The sequence below is a fragment of the Dendropsophus ebraccatus genome, chromosome 6 (genome assembly GCF_027789765.1).
Source record: "Dendropsophus ebraccatus isolate aDenEbr1 chromosome 6, aDenEbr1.pat, whole genome shotgun sequence".
In the NCBI taxonomy this organism is placed as follows: Eukaryota; Metazoa; Chordata; class Amphibia; order Anura; family Hylidae; genus Dendropsophus; species Dendropsophus ebraccatus.
The window spans coordinates 72,089,970-72,113,225 of record NC_091459.1 but is presented as its reverse complement, the minus strand read 5'-3'; the positions used below and the strand labels follow the sequence as shown (position 1 = coordinate 72,113,225).

At 39.8% G+C, this 23,256-nt stretch overlaps 1 protein-coding gene across 1 annotated transcript in view; it reads left to right on the top strand.

The window, feature by feature from the left end:
- Nucleotides 1-169: 169 nt before the first annotated feature.
- The window catches only part of KCNMB2 (potassium calcium-activated channel subfamily M regulatory beta subunit 2), a 202,484-nt gene continuing 179,397 nt past the window's right edge, over nucleotides 170-23,256 (top strand). The window contains exon 1 of the mRNA XM_069973811.1: nucleotides 170-299. The gene's annotated coding sequence lies outside the window, so the exon portion shown is untranslated. The remainder of the gene's footprint in view (nucleotides 300-23,256) is intronic.

Below are 23,256 nucleotides of genomic sequence, written 5' to 3'. Positions count from 1 at the left end.
TATTTGCATTTACAATTTGGAGCCTGCTCCTTTAACTATGTTGTATCTGTGAAGTGACACGGTGACAGTGCTAAGGACATTAATATTGTATATCGTCTGATGACGCTCACATTTTTCTGACAGGATACAAAAGTTACTTATCCAACACAAAACTACTGTAAGTCTTCTTCGGATGAGAGGAATTATTCTTTCCATGGAGCAGATTTGCCAGGCAGCCTACAAAAGAGATTCAGATATCAATGACAGTAGAAGCAAAGAAGCTTTCAAACATGCGGAGATCAGGGCATTGTAAAATAAAGGTAGGCTGCACATTTCTTTCCTATTTGCATCTATGGGGTTAGGGTGTCTTGTGTATATCATGCATGATGCTGCATGTGTACAATGTTACTATTAGAATAGGATAGATAGATTTTTCTTATTACAAATTGTATGTTTTGCTAATAACAAAAGCCGGTTGCTACTTGGTGGAATTTTAATTTAAAATTTATATTATGTCCAAAAAAATGTATATTGTATTATTTGCATATTATGCCACCTTATTGTACAATGGTGTACCTCTTACAATGGACCAGCAATGTTTACCCATAGTAAGGTTAGATTCTACAACAATGTTATTTGTGTTACTCAGCGACGTAGGAGTAGACTTCTGCAGTATCTTCATGGTTAGATGATGATTCTGTTCTCTAAGTTTCTAGAAACATGGCAGCCAGTCATACAACTTTAAAGGATAAAAATGGAACAAGGCCAGTATAATGATTGTTCTTTTCCAAGGTGTAAATGAAGCGAGGCTTGCCTCTAGTACTAATGAATGCAGCAGAGAGCAAAGGCTCAGAAACTGTGGCTCAAAGCTATTATGTCTGGAGTTTATACTGGGACCCATGGCCCTTTTTATTATGTGTAAGATTTTATTATTAGCTTAAAATGGATAAACAACTGTAAGGTTTTATGGTATACATGAGTTATAGTATGATGTTTTATTTGCACTTTGTGGTCATGGTTGTGGTTCATTACTGTTCTGTCCTACATTTTAAAGTGTGGCTTAAATAATGGAACATATGTTGCATTGTGATTTTCTGATACACTCTGCATGACAATTTAGACATTGAACGCAAAGTGGGGATAAAGAGGCAAATATTTGAAGTCAAACCCAATATATAATTAAATAACTAAAAAGGGCGACACCTGTGCTTGTGTAGCTTTTTCAAAGTTTTGCACTACTTTATTAATGTAACACAGTAGATGTTCAGTAGATGTAAGAGAAGACATCCACCCTGAGTAATCGACAAATCACATTCATTTGCGAGAATTACCAGCTCTGTGATAATTTTCTAGAAAAATGTAGAAAAACCTTTCTGTTAACACCCCCACTGATTTCAATTATGATTTCTGATAGGTAATGTTCCTTTGTTTAACATTAAAGTCAATTGCTTAGGATCTGTTATAAATTACAAACAAACATTTTCATAAAAACCTTGAAGCTAGCGTCAACTTGGCCTGGAAAGAATGTGTGCGCTATGCAGCCAGATTTATCATTGGTAATAGCTTGAGCTAGGCAGTTCCACTTTATTGAGACTGTTACTAACACCTAAGATACTTTTAAATCTTTTGCTTTCCACGGTAGTGGCATTGGTTTGGTGGGGACAGATCACATTCGGTTGAGAACTAGTGCAGAAAGTTTTATAACAGCCTATATATATATATATATATATAGAGAGAGAGAGAGAGAGAGAGAGAGAGAGAGAGAGAGAGAGAGAGAGAGAGAGAATTGACTTTTAGGATGTACAGAGGTTATCCTGAGGCAGGGGGCTTATGAGATTAAGGAAAGTGTGGAGCCATTAACTTTGATTTATAACTTTTGTAAGGAGTAAAGAAAGAGCTAAACGATAACCTGGGAGTCCGTATAGAGTCAACATCTGGATCAAAGAGGTAAATTTGACTTATGTCAGCATAAAAGTAGTATTAAAAGTGAAATATTATCAGCTAGTCCAGGCAAAGACATAACTGGAGAAGAGTAGACATCACATGGTCTGGGTGCCATCAACAAAGATATAGTGAGGTGACAATATGGTGTGTGAGATACTCAGATTTATCTATCTGTCTGAATGTAAAATTAGGTTAGCTTAAATTAAAGGCATATTTTGCACTAGTTTCTGGTGCAAGGCCACAAAGTGGTGCCTTCAGCAAGCACACTAAAAAGACACAATTATTTATAAAAAATGTAGACCTTGTAGGCTAGAAAAGGGGTGGAGAGAGGATGATAAACTCTCTCCTGAATTATTACGTAGTTTGGCCCAGGAGAGGGTGAAGTCTTCAATGCCCAGGGGATGTAACAATTTTTAACAGGAGTGAGTGGTCAAGAGATAATAAAATTTAAAAAATAAAATTAATGTACAGTATATTAGTTTTATCGCAAACTCTCTAACTAGAAGTCTCTCTATGGTTCATTGTCCAAAAAGGGGGCTGTTTTTCATAGACAATTATTTTATTATAAATACGAGCTCACATTCTAACTTTGTTGTAAAGCATAAGGTAATGCTTCCAATGACAGTCCAAAAAATAATAAAAATAGGTTAACTGTGACACATGCAAAGCTATTTTTAAACATTGGAAGGATTTTTATAAATGCAGATAAATGCAAATCAGATTAGTGTAAAAATGATACTCACTTACCCTGATCCTCCTCACCTGCTGTTTTAATGCTCCATCACCACTTTCTGATTCCCAATTCCTGTGATGTGTGATGTTCCAACCCCCCAACAACTGACTGGGGTGGAACAGCACTGTGGCCAGTGATAATTGTGGGAATTACTGTGGAGTAAATATGTCAAAGAAACCAGTAAGAAGCCATGATGAAGGAGTACCAGGTGCACTGTAATAGCAGCTGCCCCTGCAGGGTAGGTATCACTTTTTTTTTAATTTCCAGGCAACTCTTTTAAAACAAATCAAGCAGGAATTAGTTCAATTCATAGGACAAACACGTATTTATAAGGGTAGGGATGCAATGTTAGCACCTATTGTCATCATCTATTATTCCAGTAACATTTTAGAACATTTTAGTCTTATGTTTTATCCTCATTGAGTGAGTCATGAACCATTTTCACATCAATCTAAATAGCCTAGTTGTAAATATGATTCAGTCTTTTCCCTGTGCAACTGTGCAGCTACACACCGTTATGTCAACAAAATAGCCTATGGCTGTATCCATGCAGCCATGCATCCAACTTCTTCAGTTACAGGTAACCAACTGCAAATAATTTGGGTTCTGACGAACCCTGAATGTACTCAAAGTTCGTTCATCTCTAGATGACACAGGTTAATAAATTATGTAATTTACCCCTTTGTGCTACAGCTAGTTTGGGCCTTAATGACCAAGTTATTTTTTTTTTTAAACGACCTGTCTCACTTTATGTAGTTATAGCTCTGTGATTCTATAACATATGCTGGAGATTCTGAGCTGAAATGTCTTCTCTGGGTCACTATGATTAAATTGATACCAAATTTGTTTATGGTGCGTTTACATAGACAGATTTATCTGACAGATTTCTGAAGCCAAAACCCGGAACAGACTATAAACAGAGATCAGGTCATAAAGGAAAGACGAATTCCTCCTCTTTTCAGATCCATTCCTGGCTTTGGCTTCAAGAATCTGTCAGATAAATCTGTCTGTGTAAACGCTCCATTAGGCTTTTTTATCTATTACCACTTAATAATAATAGAAAATATCTTCTTGAAAAAAACAACAAAAAACTGTCACCACATTGCAAGATCCATACCATTCCTATCTTTTGCGTAATGGAGCCAGTATTGGGCTCTTGTGTCAACTTTATGATGACAGGCAATCTACACAGACATATCCATGGCATATCCCTGAGAAGGCCCCAATGACTGCCATGGTTACAGCCTGTTACATGCCATGGTCATACTGACAGCTGATGTTCTGTTATGCCAGCAAAGGAGTGTGGTAGATCCTTAATAAGCCAACGGGATAAGAATAAGGCCTATTAGTGACTGCCGTAGAAAGCCGTATTGGCGGTCACTAAAGGATTAATCAATCAGTTTTGAGTGCTGCTGTTTCCTCTTGGCAGAGAGTGGAAAGCAGGGTTGATTCCACAATTTTCTAGCTTGAGGCAAAAATGTAAACTGTCATATTTCCTGATCTTCTACAACTGGCCCATAAAAGCTTGATCCAGCCACAATTTGTTTCCACAGAATCTGTGAGACAAGCATCTTAAACGCCACATTCTGCCAATGCCATTCTCACCTGTGCCCTTCCCATAGTGTCCCAAATGGCTATCATGGCCATCGGCAACAACGGCCATACTTTGTACGGGTGAACACGCATGTTCTTTTACACATCGTATACGCTCCGGCCAGGATCGCTCACGGCGCAGCAAACAACTGACATGTCAGTTATCTGCGTCCGCAATTCAGTGAATTGCGGCTGTAGAAACCCATGTCAGTTCACCCAATGAAGCGAGTGGCTCTGGCGCTTGCTTCATTGTGTGCTATGGGGAGTTCTGATGGGGGCGCACGCTGATGTGTCCGCATCAGAACACTGCGGCCGGAAAGGTCAGCCGGCCGTAAAGTACCGTCCGAGATGATCTTTGCAGAGACCGGCCGTTCCGTGACCCAGCCAAGTCACGCAACGGCCGGTCTCTTACGCCGTGTGAACATAGCCTTAGGGTTATTTTGTTTAGAAAAAAACATGGCTTAGGGATCATGTAATAACTATGTATAAATATATCAGAAGGTAGTGCAAAGATCTCTCAAGACTGTGCCTTTAACAATGGGACATCATCTAGGCCTAAAGTGAAAAATTTTGTACACCAGTACAGAAGGGGATTCTTTACTGTAAGAGCAGCATGGCTATAAAACTCTCTGCCACAGGAAGTAGTCATGTAAAAGGGACCTGGATACATTTCTGGAGTTTAATAATAATACAGTTTATTAATATTTTTTCCTTGCTCTGGATCGGCACTATAGGGTTATAGGCTGAACTGGATGACTTTTCAGCTTTTCAAATTATGATATATTGTATGATACTGTGCCTGTGCAGACTGTGGTGCATTATCACTGATGTCACCTTGTGCCCACTGCTTCCGGTCTCCAGGAGGATAGTGGAGAACTATAATAGGGTCAGTGACCGAGAGTCTCACAGTTTTTGACTTATTCCTACCACTGCTCTAGGTACGCACCTGAGGTGAAATTGTCATCTTGCCTCATACCAGATGTGACAGAGGTGGAAAGACAGATAGGTGGGTAAACAGATGAGTGCTATCTACTTAAGTGACATATTAAATTGTTACATTTTAAATGTTACAGACCCTTCAGTCACTTAAAAATTGTCCTCCTTCATTTAATTCTTAGTTCCACCTCCATGTTTGCTAAAGTTGTGGTGCCTGTGATGGAAGAGAACTGTGAGTAGCTTCACACTATGCAGAGCTGAATCCTCTACTCTCTACTGTCAGCATAAGAATACCAAGGCTTGTCCATCTTTTGTTTTTTTATGACTTAAAGGGGAGATTTATCAAACATGGTGTAAAGTGAAACTGGCTCAGTTACCCTAGCAACCAATAAGATTCCACTTTCCATTCCACACAGACTCTTTGGAAAATGAAAGGTGGAATCTGATTGGTTGTTAGGGGCAACTGAGCCAGTTTTACTTTACACCATGTTTGATAAATCTTCCCCATTGTTTTTAACCTCTTAAGGACATAGGACGTACCGGTACGTCCTATGTCCTCACTTGCACTTCAAAGCGGGGCCGCGCGGCGGCCCCGCTTTGAAGTGCCGCGATCCCGGGTGCCGCGTGTAGCCCGGGACCGCCGCTATTAGCGGGCACGGTCTGATCGCCGTGCCCGCTAATTAGCTAATCGGAGGCAGCTGTCAAAGTTGACAGCTGCCTCCGATTACCGGAGGCAACGTTTCCCTGGTGTCTAGTGGGGGAGATCGCTCCTCCGGGACCTTGTCCCGGAGGAGCGATCTCCGTTACTGATGCCGGCCGGGGACGCGTCCAAGATGCCGCCGTCCTCGGCTCGGCACTCGTTTACTTCCGGCTGCAGCAGCCGAAAGCAAACGAGTGCCGATCTCATGGATCTCTGCAGCATATCTATGCTGCAGAGATCTCAATGAGAGATCACAGTGTATATACTAGAAGTCCCCCATGGGGGCTTCTAGTATATGTGTAAAAAAAAAAAAAAAGTGTTGTTAATAGTAAAAAGCCCCCTCCCCTAATAAAAGTCTGAATCACCCCCCTTTTCCCAGGTTTTAAATAAAAGTAAACAAATAAATAAATAAATAAACATGTTTGCTATCGCCGCGTGCGTAATCGCCCGAACTATTAATTAATCACATTCCTGATCTCGTACGGTAAACGGCGTCAGCGCAAAAAAATCCCAAAGTGCAAAATTGCGCATTTTTGGTCGCATCAAATCCAGAAAAAATGTAATAAAAAGCGATCAAAAAGACGTATATGGGCAATCAAGGTACCGATAGAAAGATCAAATCATGGCGCAAAAAATGACACCTCGCACAGCCCCATAGACCAAAGGATAAAAGCGCTATAAGCCTGGGAATGGAGCGATTTTAAGGAACGTATATTGGTTAACAACGGTTTGAATTTTTTACAGGCCATCAGATACAATATAAGTTATACATGTTATATATCGTTTTAATCGTAACGACTTGAGGAACATGCATAACAAGTCAGTTTTACCCCAGGGCGAATGGCGTAAAAACACAGTTCCCCCAAATAAAAGAAATGCGTTTTTTTTTTTCAATTTCACCACACTTTGAATTTTTTTCTGGTTTCGCAGTGTACTTTATGCAAAAATTCAGCCTGTAATTGCAAAGTACAATTAGTGACGCAAAAAATAAGGGGTCATGTGGGTTTCTAGGTGGAAAAATACAAGTGCTATAACCTTTTAAACACAAGGAGGAAAAACCGAAAACGTAAAAACGAAAATGGGCCATGTCCTTAAAGGGTTAAAATGGGGTATAAAGGACCTCATGAGTTTTATTTAAAATACTACTACTACAAATGAGCAGATCAAACATTTATAATGACTGCACATTAGTATGGTCCGCCTCCATCCATGATCCCTGATTCTCTTCCAGAACAATTCAATGACTGAGATGTTTGTAATAATGGAAGGTTTTGGTGTTTATTCTTTAATTTTCTCCTCTTCCCCACTACAGAACTTTGTCATTTCTTGGTATACATGGAAAAATTTTATGCATTTTGGTATAATACCGAGGATCGTTAACATTGTTCCCTTCATAATACATACTGATCTCTGACGGGCCCTACACTTGTACACTGTGCATTACGCTAAGTTGTCTACAGCACAGATATGACTAGACTGTAGCAATTGTCAATCATTTTGACATGGTGTGTAGTTCAGATAGCTTCATCTAGAAGCAAATACACTTGCACAGAATGTATTATTTATCCAGTATTATGTCTGCCTAGTATTGTTAGTGATTATCTGCCTGAAGCAGAATAACATGCATTTATTTACCCAGCGCTTGACTTTATAATTAAATAATCAAGGCTAAAGGAGAGAAATAAGCAATGAGGATAAAAATATACTGCAACTGCTTCCTGCTATGATAATTATGGCAGATTGTAAAGACTAGTTACGAAATAAAGAGAAAAAAGGGAAAAAAAAACCCTCACCATCTGTGATTTTCTTACACAAGAAATCACTAAATTCCCCAGTTTAGATGCATCCCTGCCCTGATAGCTGCTTCAATGCAGATTTAATGCAGCAATTGTTAAAGTCTGCATGTAGATCCCATAACCTGATGCAGCACTATATACTCTTATGACAGTGGCGTAGCTACAGTGAAGGCAGGGAAGGCGACTGCTATGGGGCCCCTGCATGAAGGGGGCCCGAGGAAGCCTGCCCTGCCTTCATGGTAGGTACCCCGCTCCCCCAGGGGGCCAGAGAGGAAGAGGGACCCCCACTGCACTGTTCAGCCCCCTCACTGTAGTGCCGGGTGAGCGGGCTGAACAGAGGAGCAGGACCTGCCAGACGGCACAGGAGAGGGATGAAGGACCTTTGGGTCACATGACCCAAAGGTCCTCAATACCTATGTGAAGATCAGCCCGGATTACAGGAGGAGGAGGGGGGGGAGCCTGGGAGCTGTAAGTGCTGTGTATTTGTGTCAGTGAGTGTATATATGTATCTGTGGGTATATATGTATATGTCAGTCTGTGTATATATGTATCTGTGTATATATTTATATGTCAGTATGTGTATGTATCTGTGGCTATATATATATATATATATGTATGTGTGTTTGTGTATGTCAGCAATGTCTGTAGCACTGGTGTATATGTGTGTGTTTGCTCCCAAAGATGTTCTGCAGCAGCTTCTATTAATGCTGGGCTCTAATAAAAGAACCCACCATTAATATCTGCAGCATTTTCTTTTATTTCTGGTTGAGCATTTCTTATTACACTGAGATGATTTCCCTGTGTACAGTCTATTCATGGTGTATACATCAGCACTAGTGTAATCACAGCGTATATATGTGTGTATGTCAGTGGCGGATCTGTATATATGTTAATGGTGCCTCTGTGTGTGTATATGTGCGTCAATGTCTGTGTTTGGCGGGGGGGGGGGGGGGCGGTGTACAGGATTTATGGGGCCCCATACAGTTTTTTGCTATGGGGCCCCATGAATCCTAACTACGCCCCTGTCTTATGATGTGTATGTACCCTTATGAGAAATGAATTATTAGAGAGAAATATATGATTGTGGATTTGTACTTTTTATAACTCTGCGTTAATAAAAGTATATGTCATCTGCAAGTGTAATAATCTACTCTCTACTGCAAAGCAGGATTTAGATATTATCCATGCTGAAGCACTCTCGCCTCCAATTCCATCAATCTGATTTTAATTATTTTTTGTCTAGATGTAATTCTACAAGAAAGCTCCCAGGACACTTACTACTAGTAGGGATAGGCCTGGCACAAAATTTAATGTATGAGTTGTAAATTTGATTAATGTAACATATGTATGTTTATTCCATTGACATATAGGGTTTCAAATTTCCCTACTGCGGTATATCAACTATTAAAGGGATATAACTGGCTCAGGACCCCTTTATAAGCTTTCTGCCATGGGGACCATAGTGTATGAGTACTCCTTAAAGGGGTTATCCCGCACTACAAAAAAAAATGTCCACTTTCTTCCAGAGACAGCACCACTTTTGTCTCCAGTTCAGGTGTGGTTTGCAATTAAGCTCCTTTCACTTCAATACAACTGAGTTACAGAACCCCACCTACACTGGAGACAAGAGTGGTGCTGTCTCTGGAAGAAAGTGGCCATGTTTTTGTAGTGCTGGATAACCCCTTTAGTGTTTCCTTTTCCCTTACCCCTGCAAATAGCTTACTGCAAAGGATACCAGCTGCCAGATCCAAACATCAGCTTTTATATGGCTTACAATACCTTAAATGAAGACTATGGCTATGTCTACTCAGTGTATTAAAAATGGCCGTTGTTTAACATGTTCCTGCGGCAGATATTATGAAATCGGCCAAAGGAACATCATTTTATTTTATTTGGATTGTGGCCACATTTGGGTGTGTCTGCAACCCAAATCACCATTGAAGTCTATGCAATATATGGCCCTACATTGTGTGAACAGAGCGTGAACAATTGACATTTTTCCCACTCTAGCAGCCACAAATAATTGACAATTGACCACAGCCATTGTTCCCCATACAGTGCACTATTTTAAGGCAAGAACAGTTTTAATCACCAACAACGGCCTTTTGTGTCTTAAAAAATATGCTGTGTGAACATGGCCTATGTCATTTTGCAAAACATAAAGGGATACTGTGTAAAAATGTGTTTCTGTTGATTTACGTATGGCTACAGCTAAACCTATTTTTATCCTAACTCACTGACATATCCCAATGAATCCAAAAGCAAAAGAGGAACATGCACAACCACTTATCACATAAATCTGAGTGCACAGTACCTATGTATAAATCAAGCAATTATATTCACTCTCACAAAGTACAAGGAAACCAACCCCCACACCATTAATAACAAATCCTTTATTAGTAATTCATATACAGATACAAATAATTGGTAATGCATATATATATATATTTATACGTCCAGTATGGAGTGCACTCTGGTCAGATAGGTGAAGAGGGTGCCCGCAGCTGGAGACCGAATCCACGTCTCCCCGTAAATACTCCAAGAACTCTGCAGCACAACCGTATAGTGAAAATTCAAAATGTGCTTGAGAAAGGTCTCGGGAAGAGACAGAAACGTTGCATGGAATTTTTTACTGACATGGAATAAAATCACATTTTGAATTTTCACTATACGGTTGTGAGTTCTTGGAGTATATATATATATATATATATATATATATATATATATATGCCCTATCCCATAAAACAATGAAACCTACCTTCATACTGAGGTTGCTAAAAGAAACAACAACCCAAGCGTTGTCCAGACTAAATATGAAATGCTACGACCCGGTGCTATGTCAAATATACAAGTCTAGTACACAACTCCCTTCCGATTAAAAAAAAAAAAAAAAAAAAAAAAACGGCTCTAGAAAAACGCAAACTGCTAATATTGCAAAAAAAATCTACCCAGTCGTTTAAAGTTGCTGTAAACAGTAAACAGATTAAGGCTATGTTCACACACAGTATATCTGTCAGTATTTTGGTCAGTATTTTTTCAACCAAAATCAGGAGTGGAACTGACAGGGCAAAATTATAATAGAAAGATGTGCACAGCTTCTGAGTTTTCAACCCATTCCTGGTTTTGGTTGAAAAAAAGACTGACAAAAATACTATGTGTGAAGTACAACAAAAAAAGTGCAGTATATAACAGGAGAGAGACACAAATATCACCAGGTAGCTAATAAAAGGGTGTCAAAGGATAGGGTACACGGAACCACACACATTCCACCCACCAGGGGTCCTGAGGAGGTCCAAAAGAAGGACTGAACATATAGGTTTCTATCTACCCTGTCCTATGACACTCTCTTTTCAGATACCTGGTGATATTTGTGTATCTCTCCTGTTACGTACTGCTCTATTTTGTTATCTATTTACAGCATTTTTACATGACTGGGTACATTTTTTGCAATATTAGCACTTTGCACTTTCTAGAACACTTATCAGGAGGAAGTTGTGTACTAGACTTATATATTTGTCATAACACTGGCTCATAGCTTTTCATATTCATCCTAAACAAGGCTTAGGTTGCTATTACTCTCGGCATGTAGTATGAGGCTGGGTTCACACGCAGTATGAAAGCAGCTGCTCTGTGACCCTGCAGTACTAACCGGAGCACTTATCAGGAGGGAGTTGTGTACTAGATTTATATATTTGTCATAACACTGGGTCATAGATTTTCATATTCATCCTGAACAAGGCTTAGATTGCTATTACTCTCGGCATGTAGTATGAGGCTGGATTCACATGCAGTATGAAAGCAGGTGCCCTGTGACCCTGCAGTACAGCCCGATGAGCTTCATTTCTTTTTTATTTTAATGCAGGTGAATTCGGGTGTGCCCACGTTTTAATAAACAATAGCCGACAATGTAAAGTGCGGCTTTTGCCACCCTTTACATTGTCTGCTCTGTCAGTCTTGTGCGGCCATTATTTACTGAATAGTGGCCGCACAAAACTGACATGTTGTTTTTTTGTGCAACTGCTTGGAATCCCAGCCGGAGTGTATACAGTGTGTATACACTCCAGCCAGGATTCAATAGACTGCAACTACGGCCGTTGTTTAATGAATTTTCACATTGTGTGAACTTAGCCTGAGGGTAGTTTTCATTATTTTTTATTTAGACACATAAAATTCAGAAGAAAACCACCAAAAGAAAATTAATGTGTACTTATGTAAATGATCTTCACGGCCATCATCTAGTTGTCCATCATATACAGCCGATCACAGTCCTGCATATATCAGGTTCATTTATTCAATTCATTGTCTTTAAATTGGCTTAGTTATTTTATCACTATTGCACAGATGTATTCAGATTGCACAAAGTCTCTATTGAACTGTAGTTATTGCTCGATTTACATCATTGTTGCACATAACTCCCTTTATTGCAACAGTATTTTTTCCAAGTGCTTTTATTAAAGTGCTTTATTCATAGTCCCATTTCATCATGTAAACTTTTTTTAGACATGCATTTTTTTATCATTAGTAAAACTTACTTCCCTTTAGAAGTCCAATCAGACACGATTCATGTATCTCTACGCGTTTCTTGTGCGATAAATTCTTAGGGGCTCGTTGCGCTTGTTGCATTGGGACTTCATTGCAGGGTATCCATGTAGTCAGCACTGATGATGGCCATTTTGTGATAGTGAATATGATCAGTGACATACACTACCGTTCAAAAGTTTGGGGTCACCCAAACAATTTTGTGTTTTCCATGAAAAATCACACTTATTCACCACCATACGTTGTGAAATGAATAGAAAATAGAGTCAAGACATTGACAAGGTTAGAGATAATGATTTGTATGTGAAATAACATTGTTTTTACATCAAACTTTGCTTTCGTCAAAGAATCCTCCTTTTGCAGCAATTCCAGCATTGCAAACCTTTGGCATTCTAGCTGTTAATCTGTTGAGGTAAGCTGGAGAAATTGCACCCCACACTTCTAGAAGCAGCTCCCACAAGTTGGATTGGTTGGATGGGCACTTCTGGCGTACCATACGGTCAAGCTGCTCCCACAACAGCTCAATGGGGTTCAGATCTGGTGACTGCGCTGACCGATAGAATACCAGCTGCCTGCTTCTGCTGTAAATAGTTCTTGCACAATTTGGAGGTGTGTTTAGGGTCATTGTCCTGTTGTAGGATGAAACTGGCTCCAATCAAGTGCTGTCCACTGGGTATGGCATGGCGTTGCAAAATTGAGTGATAGCCTTCCTTATTCAGAATCCCTTTTACCCTGTACAAATCTCCCACCTTACCAGCACCAAAGCAACCCCAAACCATCACATTACCTCCACCATGCTTAACAGATGGCGTCAGGCATTCTTCCAGCATCTTTTCATTTGTTCTGCGTCTCGCAAACGTTCTTCTTTGTGATCCAAACACCTCAAACTTGGATTCATCCGTCCACAACACTTTTTTCCCAGTCTTCCTCTGTCCAATGTCTGTGTTCTTTTGCCATCTTAATCTTTTTCTTTTATTGGCCAGTCTCAGATATGGCTTTTTCTTTGCCACTCTGCCCTGAAGCCCAAAATCCCGCAGCCGCCTCTTCAATGTAGATGTTGACACTGGTGTTTTGCGGGTCCTATTAAATGAAAATGCCAGTTGGGGACCTGTGAGGCGTTTGTTTCTCAAACTAGAGACTCTAATGTGCTTATCTTCTAGCTTAGTTGTGCAACGCGGCTTTCCACTTCTTTTTCTACTCTGGTTAGAGCCTGTTTGTGCTGTCCTCTGAAGGGAGTAGTACACACCGTTGTAGGAAATCTTTAATTTCTTAGCAATTTCTCGCATGGAATAGCCTTCATTTCTAAGAACAAGAATAGACTGTCGAGTTTCAGATGAAAGTTCTCTTTTTCTGGCCATTTTGAGCGTTTAATTGACCCCACAAATGTGATGCTCCAGAAACTCAATCTGCTCAAAGGAAGGTCAGTTTTGTAGCTTCTGTAACAAGCTAGACTGTTTTCAGATGTGTGAACATGATTGCACAAGGGTTTTCTAATCATCAATTAGCCTTCTGAGCCAATGAGCAAACACATTGTACCATTAGAACACTGGGGTGATAGTTGCTGGAAATGGGCCTCCATATACCTATGTAGATATTGCACCAAAAACCAGACATTTGCAGCTAGAATAGTCATTTACCACATTAGCAATGTATAGAGTGTATTTCTTTAAAGTTAGGACTAGTTTAAAGTTATCTTCATTTAAAAGTACAGTGCTTTTCCTTAAAAAATAAGGACATTTCAATGTGTCCCCAAACTTTTGAACGTTAGTGTATGTCGATGCTCAAATAATGCAGCACTTAGGAGTTATACAAAAAAACTTTTATATATACAGTGCTGATTGTGACAACCAGATGCTTATTTTAATTTCCTTCATCCTTAACTTTTACCTGCAAAGCAACTGAAGGTATTGAACCTAAAACATTGCTTTCTAACTCGTCTTATCAATGAGCTCACTCTACTTCACATCAACCCCAACATTTTAATGATCCTTTACTTTATGATATAAAGCTCTCCCCATAAAAACTGGATATTAAAAGGAATGTACCCTCTGAATTTTTTTTTACAAAGGTGATTTTTTTTCCATCTTACTATCTATACTATAAGTAGACAAAAATTCTGAATAGGGATAAGCTAAAATATAACTTTTATTGGTATGCAAGATAACTCTGTATACAATACGCTACTGACTGTAACAGGACACATTGTGACATGAACAGTGACCTGCACTTAGTGTTTATGGACAATACCAATACTGTATAGGACTGAGAGGTCTTTGTTGCGGACTGCAGTACCAACCCTCTCCTCGGCTGAGGACATTTGGGGACTGTGTGACAGTTGATACAGCTTCTAGAATTAGTCCTGTGGCATTTTCATTATTTTGGAGATATAGTGCTATATGCACATTGTATATTTACTACTGTATTTTGGTATAGTGCTACATGCACATTGTATATATTTTTTCATTTTGTATTGTATACAGAGTATACTTTTTATCTTGCATACCAATAAAGGATATATTTTAGCTTATCCCTATTCAGACTTATTTTTATATACTTGATAGCTTGGGACTATTATTGTATATATATGGTCAGTATACCTCAACTATATATATATCCTTTGTATCCATATTATAAGATAATCTTTATATCTTGCAGTTTTCATTCTGGACATTAGGTCTAACAAGCTGGCACTTCCTGTTCTATACAGATCAACAGTGTGCAACCTATTATTCCAAACAGGATTATATTAGAAGGTGAAACTGGTATAGAAATAAGATGGGATGGTCACAGCCAATATTCCTGGCACAATGACATCTGTACAGGTCACAGAGCATGCCTAGAAAACTTATTTATAGAAGTGACAAGGTCACCTTCAGTCTATTATATCTGTGTCTACCGGTCTAGCTGTAAAGCATATCTCTACATCATGCAAAAAAATAATAATTATTGAATTTAAAAATACAATTAGAAAATAGGGACAGATTAGAAGGAAGAATGGGGGGCAAGACTTACACCAGAAAACAGCTGTGAAAGTCACAGTTTTGACACAATGCTGGCAAAATACATTTTTTGCAAAATACAAAACGGGTGCAAAAATGTTGCATGCAAGTCTTTATTAACCTCCTCAATGTGTTTCAGTACCTGATTCTGAACAGTAAAAAAAATACATAAAAGCTAGGCACTTCATTCACTGTAATTCATTATCTTAAACGTATTCTACTCAATATATCACAATGTTATTAATTAGTATGACATATGCTATTAAAGATGTATGCATTAGGCCATTTCATTTTAGTTCTTTGTTACTTAATTGTAAAGTACTGCAGGTATTTTGAAAACCGAGAGAAACTGATGGAAACAGTGTCAAATATAGGGAAACATATACCAGTCACAGAAAAAAATTTATAAAATCCTATATCTTAAGAAATGGAGGGGTTAAAAACTAAATAAAAACAGCTACCGTTTCCATAGTGATAATACTTATGTTTGCTATTTTTTTTTATTATTTATGTGATACTCAGATATGTATGTATCCTTTACATTGTACATGTACTTTGTTTCATTTATTACAAAAATTTTCAATAAATTGGAAAAAAAAAAAAAAAAAAAAAAAACAGCATTTGAATGGTAAAAAAAATTCCTTTAAAAAATACTGAGCATATGAAGCACACATTCTCAACCAGTTTTATGTGTGTCACAACCCCACACCTTACTAGTATAATCCAAAATTCTTAATATAAATTGAAGCAATTCAATTTAATAAAAAATATATATGTATATTAATAATATAAGAAAAAACTCCCAGTATCATGTTATATTTTAGATAAGCTTAATATTGTTTGGTGACAGTGTCCCCTAAAAGGTTAGCTCTAATGAAAAATAGTGTAAGCAGTGTAAAGAAACAGGAACTGCATACAGTAGGTAGAAGAGTGGGATGATAAGGTACAATAGCTGTGGGGTGAAAGAAATATTCCTAGGCAGTTGAAGGTCAAGGAAGTTGAAAAAAAAAATGCGAACATTTTAGCCTTTTAGAGAAAATGTATCAGGAAAATCTGACATGCCACAAAGTACAAAAACTATTCCTTTGGTTTATAGCACATGAAATGAAACAAAGAAATAATCCACTCAAATATTTGTCACACACACAAGGTATTCTTTTATCTCAGGGCCTGTGACTGTAGGGGGTGCTGCTTATATCTACCAACTCATCTGTATGAATGGGGTAAATACATTTGAAGATTTAAGAACAAATGTACTGCATGAAAGCAAATCAGCCCCTGTAGTCAGCATAGAAGGATTTGTAGCAGACAGTATCTCTTGAACAGGCTATGACAACACACAACATGGCAGCTTTTAGATTCAAGTTAGTCTAAAATCACTTTATGAAGTTGGAGTGAGATGGAAAGACATAGAGGGGATGTACACGAGAGAGTGAGGTATATTTATCCTTTTATTTGCAATTGTTTATTGAGATGTTTACCCTGCTCGTTGGTCCTATTTTCTATCTAACCAATGAAAGGACTTTTGTCACTTTTTTAAAATTTTGGTGATAAGCATATAGAACTATAGAAACATGTGAGGGGCACGAAACAAACCTAATGGATGTAGATTTGTAGCCTATCAAAGCAAACACGTCTATGAAGAGTGACATATCGGGAGATTAATTTATCTTTTAGGTCAAAAAACAAATAATATGTTCACTTAAGACAGCTTAAGATGCCAAGCAAAGAGATTTAACCATGTTAAAGCTTTTAAATGTCAAGGATGAGTTACATGGCCACTTGAAGGTCCAGGTGTCAGGAACCGGTGACACCAGACACACAGAGACAGTGAGCCCTAAGCTCAGCCCCGCCCACTGACTCTACCTACTTGCCCCCCTAGGCTAAACCCTAGGGCAGCAACTGGGCGGCGGTCCCTGTACTGACTTGGTGGGACAAAAAGACAAGACAGACAGACAAAACACAATAAAGAATGGTCGACAGTCCGGGTCACAACAGTCTGGCAGCAAAGGTACAAAATCAGGATCCAAAAGAGTAGTCGAATAACAGGCAATATGGTCGGGGGCAGGCAGCAAGCAAGGGAGGTCAGAGATACAAGGCAGAAATCAGGAGATGCAAAGACACAGAACCACAAGCAGGCAGAGACTAAGTCAATAACCGGCGAGGCACAGGCAGAAACAGAAATCTTAAATAGGAGACCAGGAACCATGTCCAGAAAGTGATAGTAGGGACCAGCTGTCAATCACTGAGGCAAAGGCAGGTTAACTGTTACATGACCAGAGGAAACTTAGCAGAACAGACACGGGTGGGGCAGGGAAAACAATTAGCAGACCAGAAGGAATAAGACACAGTTCAGACAGGGCAAAAACAAGGCAAACTAAACACAGAATAAATGGAAGATTATGGCCAAAATCGCAGTCTTTGGCGCAGAGGTCTAATCTTCACAGCAGACGGTGGCACTGATGCCTTTTCAGGCGCGATCATGACATTACCCCCCCTTTTATGAGGGGCCTCCGGACCCTCACAAGATGAACCAGACCTAGGAGGGAAAGGACCTCTTACAATGCATGTCTCAACATCGCTAGAAATATCGTCGTCCGTCTCCCACTCATCGGAATCAGACTCCAAGTGATAGGTAACCGGTCTCCTGACAGATCCCCCATAACTGCTCAAATCAATACCAGACATAGATCCAAATTCTGCCTTACATGAGGACACAGACCTAGTACCATCACCAGGATATACAGAGCCAATTTCCACATTGCATGAATTAGACATGGTATCCTCGGCGGGACCCACAGAGCCAACTTCCACATTACATGAAGTCACAGATATAGCATTGGAAGGTTCATCAACAGGATAATGCACATCAAGACCACCCACAAGTACCTGGGCGCCCAGATGACTATCCTGGTTGTCATCTGGACGCTGATGATCTGGCTTCGGGGGACGCTTGGTACAATAACTGATGAAATGTCCACTTTCTCCGCAGTAAAAACAGAGTCCATTCCTTCTTCTGAGTTCCTTACGGGCCAGAGATCTTTTAATTTTGCCCAGTTCCGGAGGTTCCTCCATGGTGACCAGAGGACGAGACATAGTATGCAGAGGTTTGGAGGGGACAGAAGAAGGAACATTAACAACACAGGAGTGGTCTGGGCGTAGTCTTAGCATGCGATCAATGGTAATCGCCAGGGAAATGGCCTCTTCAAGGGAGCTAGGGGTGGGGTGACTGACCCAAGCATCTCTGAACGTTACATATGTGTTCAGGTCCCCAGAACACTTGTCAGGCTCCTTGAGTGTGACCACTGGGGTGGCAGGAGTGGTAGCTGGTAGCTGCTGGGCCAATAGCTGGACCTGTTTGGCCAGCTCAAAAACGAGGTTAGCAAGACCCTCAAAACGGACAGATAACTCCTGTGCTGAGTCCATTACTGGCCACAGGTAAGGAGTAAAAAAATATTGTAAGGCCGGTTATTATGTCAGGAACCGGTGACACCAGACACACAGAGACAGTGAGCCCTAAGCTCAGCCCCGCCCACTGACTCTACCTATTTGCCCCCCTAGGCTAAACCCTAGGGCAGCAACTGGGCGGCGGTCCCTGCACTGGCTTGGTGGGACACAAGGACAAGACAGACAGACAAAACACAATAAAGAATGGTCGACAGTCCGGGTCACAACAGTCTGGCAGCAAAGGTACAAAATCAGGATCCAAAAGAGTAGTCGAATAACAGGCAATATGGTCGGGGGCAGGCAGCAAGCAAGGGAGGTCAGAGATACAAGGCAGAAATCAGGAGATGCAAAGACACAGAACCACAAGCAGGCAGAGACTAAGTCAATAACCGGCGAGGCACAGGCAGAAACAGAAATCTTAAATAGGAGACCAGGAACCATGTCCAGAAAGTGATAGTAGGGACCAGCTGTCAATCACTGAGGCAAAGGCAGGTTAACTGTTACATGACCAGAGGAAACTTAGCAGAACAGACACGGGTGGGGCAGGGAAAACAATTAGCAGACCAGAAGGAATAAGACACAGTTCAGACAGGGCAAAAACAAGGCAAACTAAACACAGAATAAATGGAAGATTATGGCCAAAATCGCAGTCTTTGGCGCAGAGGTCTAATCTTCACAGCAGACGGTGGCACTGATGCCTTTTCAGGCGCGATCATGACACCAGGATTACACAATGAATCAGGAAGCAATAAAAAAAGGAAAATGTCTTAGGTAAAAGGCTGTTTTCTCACCATGTTTTACCTATATTTAGGTATATTCATGACATATATTCTACACGTCACCATAGGGAACTATTAGCAAGCCTAAGCAAGCCTAAGGAGTACCCTTTTTGCCTCTGTAATTTTGTAGTATACTGACATATACCAACCAAAGGATAGCAAAGACTACATTATTTCCATAGATGGGATCGGGTAAAAAGTGAATGTATGGCCTCCATCACAGTCATACCTATAATGGATACATAGTGAGCTTCTCATTACATTACATGTCATGACTTATACATTGGACAGATTTCTTTATAGCGTATGGCTATCTTCACACGTCGTCATATTTCAGTAAAGGATGGACCCTGATTGCAATGGTATCAGCGTCCGTTCTTTACTGCAGGGGCTGCATTGCATTGAAGTCGCTCTGTAGAAGGGGCGTTAAAATAATGTACATGCATATTATTTCAGGACGCTGTTGAATGAACAATGTCTGGAAATAATAGTTGTTCACACAATGTAAAGTTGTCCGGCGACTACACTTTACATTGTAGTGAATGGTTAATTGATTTACGGGCACACCCAACGGTGCCCACAAGTCAATTGTGAAAAAAGAATGTTCCTGCAGCCGATATAGAGGTATCGGCTGCAGGAATGTGCTGAATGCAGCCCGGCAGCTGTCAGTTAAATGTAATTACGCTGTATGTATGTAATGGACGCTATTAAACCAAGTGTGAACATAACCTATCAGTGATTAATACATTAAAGAGGTCCCTGACAGTGGAATCCATCACTACATCATAGACTACAATGTCATCATTTGAAAACACTCTTATAAGTCTAATGATGGTGCATGTCACTAATAGACACTCTTTACTACCTCCATTAAATTTAGTGTTTACGTCAGAGGCTTTTCTCAGCATATATGTTAAAGGGGCACCAAAAAGGCCATGTGAAGGCAGCCTATGAGGACAATGAGAAAGGATATAATGTGGAGCTGCTCATGTCATATCCTGTTATAGGATGGTTCTGGCCTTTAACTGCTTTTGCAGGGTAAGAGCCATGAAAATGTAACAACAAGGCAAAAAATATCATGTAATAACATATAAAGTCACATACTGTATGACACCCCACATTTACGTATGTATATACAATACCTTATTTGACTTTTTCTGAAAATAACATCCTAAGCTGGTTTGCTATTACGAGTACATTCTAAATAATTAAATAAATATTTTGGTGCCCTCTGGTCCTTGCAGATGTTCCATCCATATATTTCTATGAAACATGTTCTTCATACAGTGCTTGTGCTGAATACACGGAGAAACAGAAAGGATACATTATGGAGAGTTAATTGCATTTGATGCATATGGGTCCCCATAATTAATGCTTGGAGTGTGGATGTCATGCAGGCATCTAACCCCTTTATAGATATTGCTTGCTCAGAAGATGGGGCCCGCAATAGGCAGAAAATGTATGCTTTTGTAGAGATAAGGACATTTGGAAATGCAGCCAACAATTCCTCTCTAGGAATGCAAGGACATGACATGACGACGTGATATAAATATTTCTGCTTCATTTGCGGTGTGCTGTAAATACAAAATATCAGCCAGGAACAAAACTGTTTAACCCTTTATGGCAAAGCTGTCATTTCAATAGAGAGGCATAAGAGGCATTAGTATGTTATCATAACATAAGAGCCAATTTATGGTGGCATGTGTAATAGAAAGACATATTTTCATATGGACTATGGGATTATCACTCCTCTACTATATGTATTATTATGCGAAACTACTATATTAGGTGGATATCTGAGGAGTTATATGGGGAAGTTTGCATCAACCAAACTCCTAAGATCAGCGAAATACTACAAAGGATTACTAGAAACTTCATTAACCCCTTGATGACCATACACTGTCTTTTCAAAGGGGAAGATGAAAGTCTGCAGTCCACATCAATATCCGTGTGCTCTCCTGCTCTAAGAACAGGTTACTAAAGGCAACTGTCATTAAAGTAGTCTCCTGTTCAGTATTCAGGTTGAGGAAACCTCTAATCTCAGACATTTAATTCTTTAGTTTTAGGTGTTGCCTTAAGAGTCGCCTTTGGCAGTAATACAGGTTATATTTCAGCATTGTCAAACCTGTGTCCCTCCAGCTGTTGCACAACTACAATTCCCATCATGCCAGGACTGCCAAAGCTTTAAAGGGGAATTCCACTAATTTAAAATTTTTAATTTCTTGCTGCCGTGGCAGAGAACAAACATGCTGTTCTTACCCCTCCCCGGTGGTTCAGTTTGATATGCCCCCTCCCCCAGTATGAACATATGTCAGACAGCTGTCCAACAATATGTATAAGTTGTAAATTTTTAGAGCAAATAAGGTGTCCAGCCCCTGATATCAGAGCCTAGATGCCCTGTTTGTTCTCCCGCAACAGCTTAACAGATAAAAATACTGTACTAATACCCTCACTTGTAGAAGCAATAAAATGGCAAACTAATAAAATATACATATTCTACATGCCAAATAGCTCAAATAGGCCTGGTAAATCTAAACTTGCAACTCCCTATATAGTTTTAAAAAGTTTCTAAAGAAGCTTAGATTAGCCCTAAAGCATACGTCCAAACTTTTTGGATGGACAAAGAGGGACACTTGGGGTTGACTCCAGGAAAATTTACAGACTCTAGAAATACTTTACAGTCATTTCTATACTTTTTAATTCAAGGATGCAATCATACATCCAGAATCTGCTGCAGATTGATGCAATCATACATCCAGGATCTGCTGCAGATTGATGCAATCATACATCCAGGATCTGCTGCAGATTGATGCAATCACACATCCAGGATCTGCTGCAGAATGATGCAATCACACATACAGGATCTGCTGCAGATTGATGCAATCACACATACAGGATCTGCTGCAGATTGATGCAATCATACGTACAGGATTTGCTGCAGATTGATGCAATCATACATACAGGATCTGCTGCAGATTGATGCAATCATACGTACAGGATTTGCTGCAGATTGATGCAATCATACATACAGGATCTGCTGCAGATTGATGAAATCATACATACAGGATCTTCTGCAGATTGATGCAATCATACCTACAGGATTTGCTGCAGATTTAAGCAATCATACATACAGGATCTGCTGCATCAATCTGCAGCAGATCCTGGATATGTGACTGCATCCTTAGGTCCCATTCACGCATCAGAAACCCTGTCTGTAATTGCAGACCTGCAACTGCAGACAGGATTACAATGTGTTTCAGTAAGTGTCTGCATTTGCAGGGACCCCTGTCAGATAGGTGACATGGATGGACAATGGCTGAATCATTTTTTGTGTCACAGATCATGTCCCCAGAACGGATGAGTAACACCTACAGCTGTGTGTATGTAACCTTATGATCTGCATGTGTGATATGATGTGTGACAGGGGCCATAATGCCACATGATTTATCTGGATATAACAATATATAGGACCAGATCTGCAGGTTTGGGTCTATAATACAGTAAGAAACCAGACACTTTCTAGAGCAACATTGAAGGTTTATTACTGCAAATCTAACTCCTAGGTCAGAAAGAGGAACATGTAAGGGGAAAAGAGGGACAGAGGGACTTGGCTCTAAAGTAGGGACTGTCCCTCCAAAAGAGGGACACCTGGGAGGTATGTCTAAAGTGTGCTGCAGTATTGTAAATCACACTAAATTGCACCAAAAAGGCTATCATGGCCTACCATCCTATAACACAAAGTGACCCTATGTGAGAACTCTATGAGCCGGCCACCCAATTTTCCACAACAAAATAGTCTTTTATGGGGTCA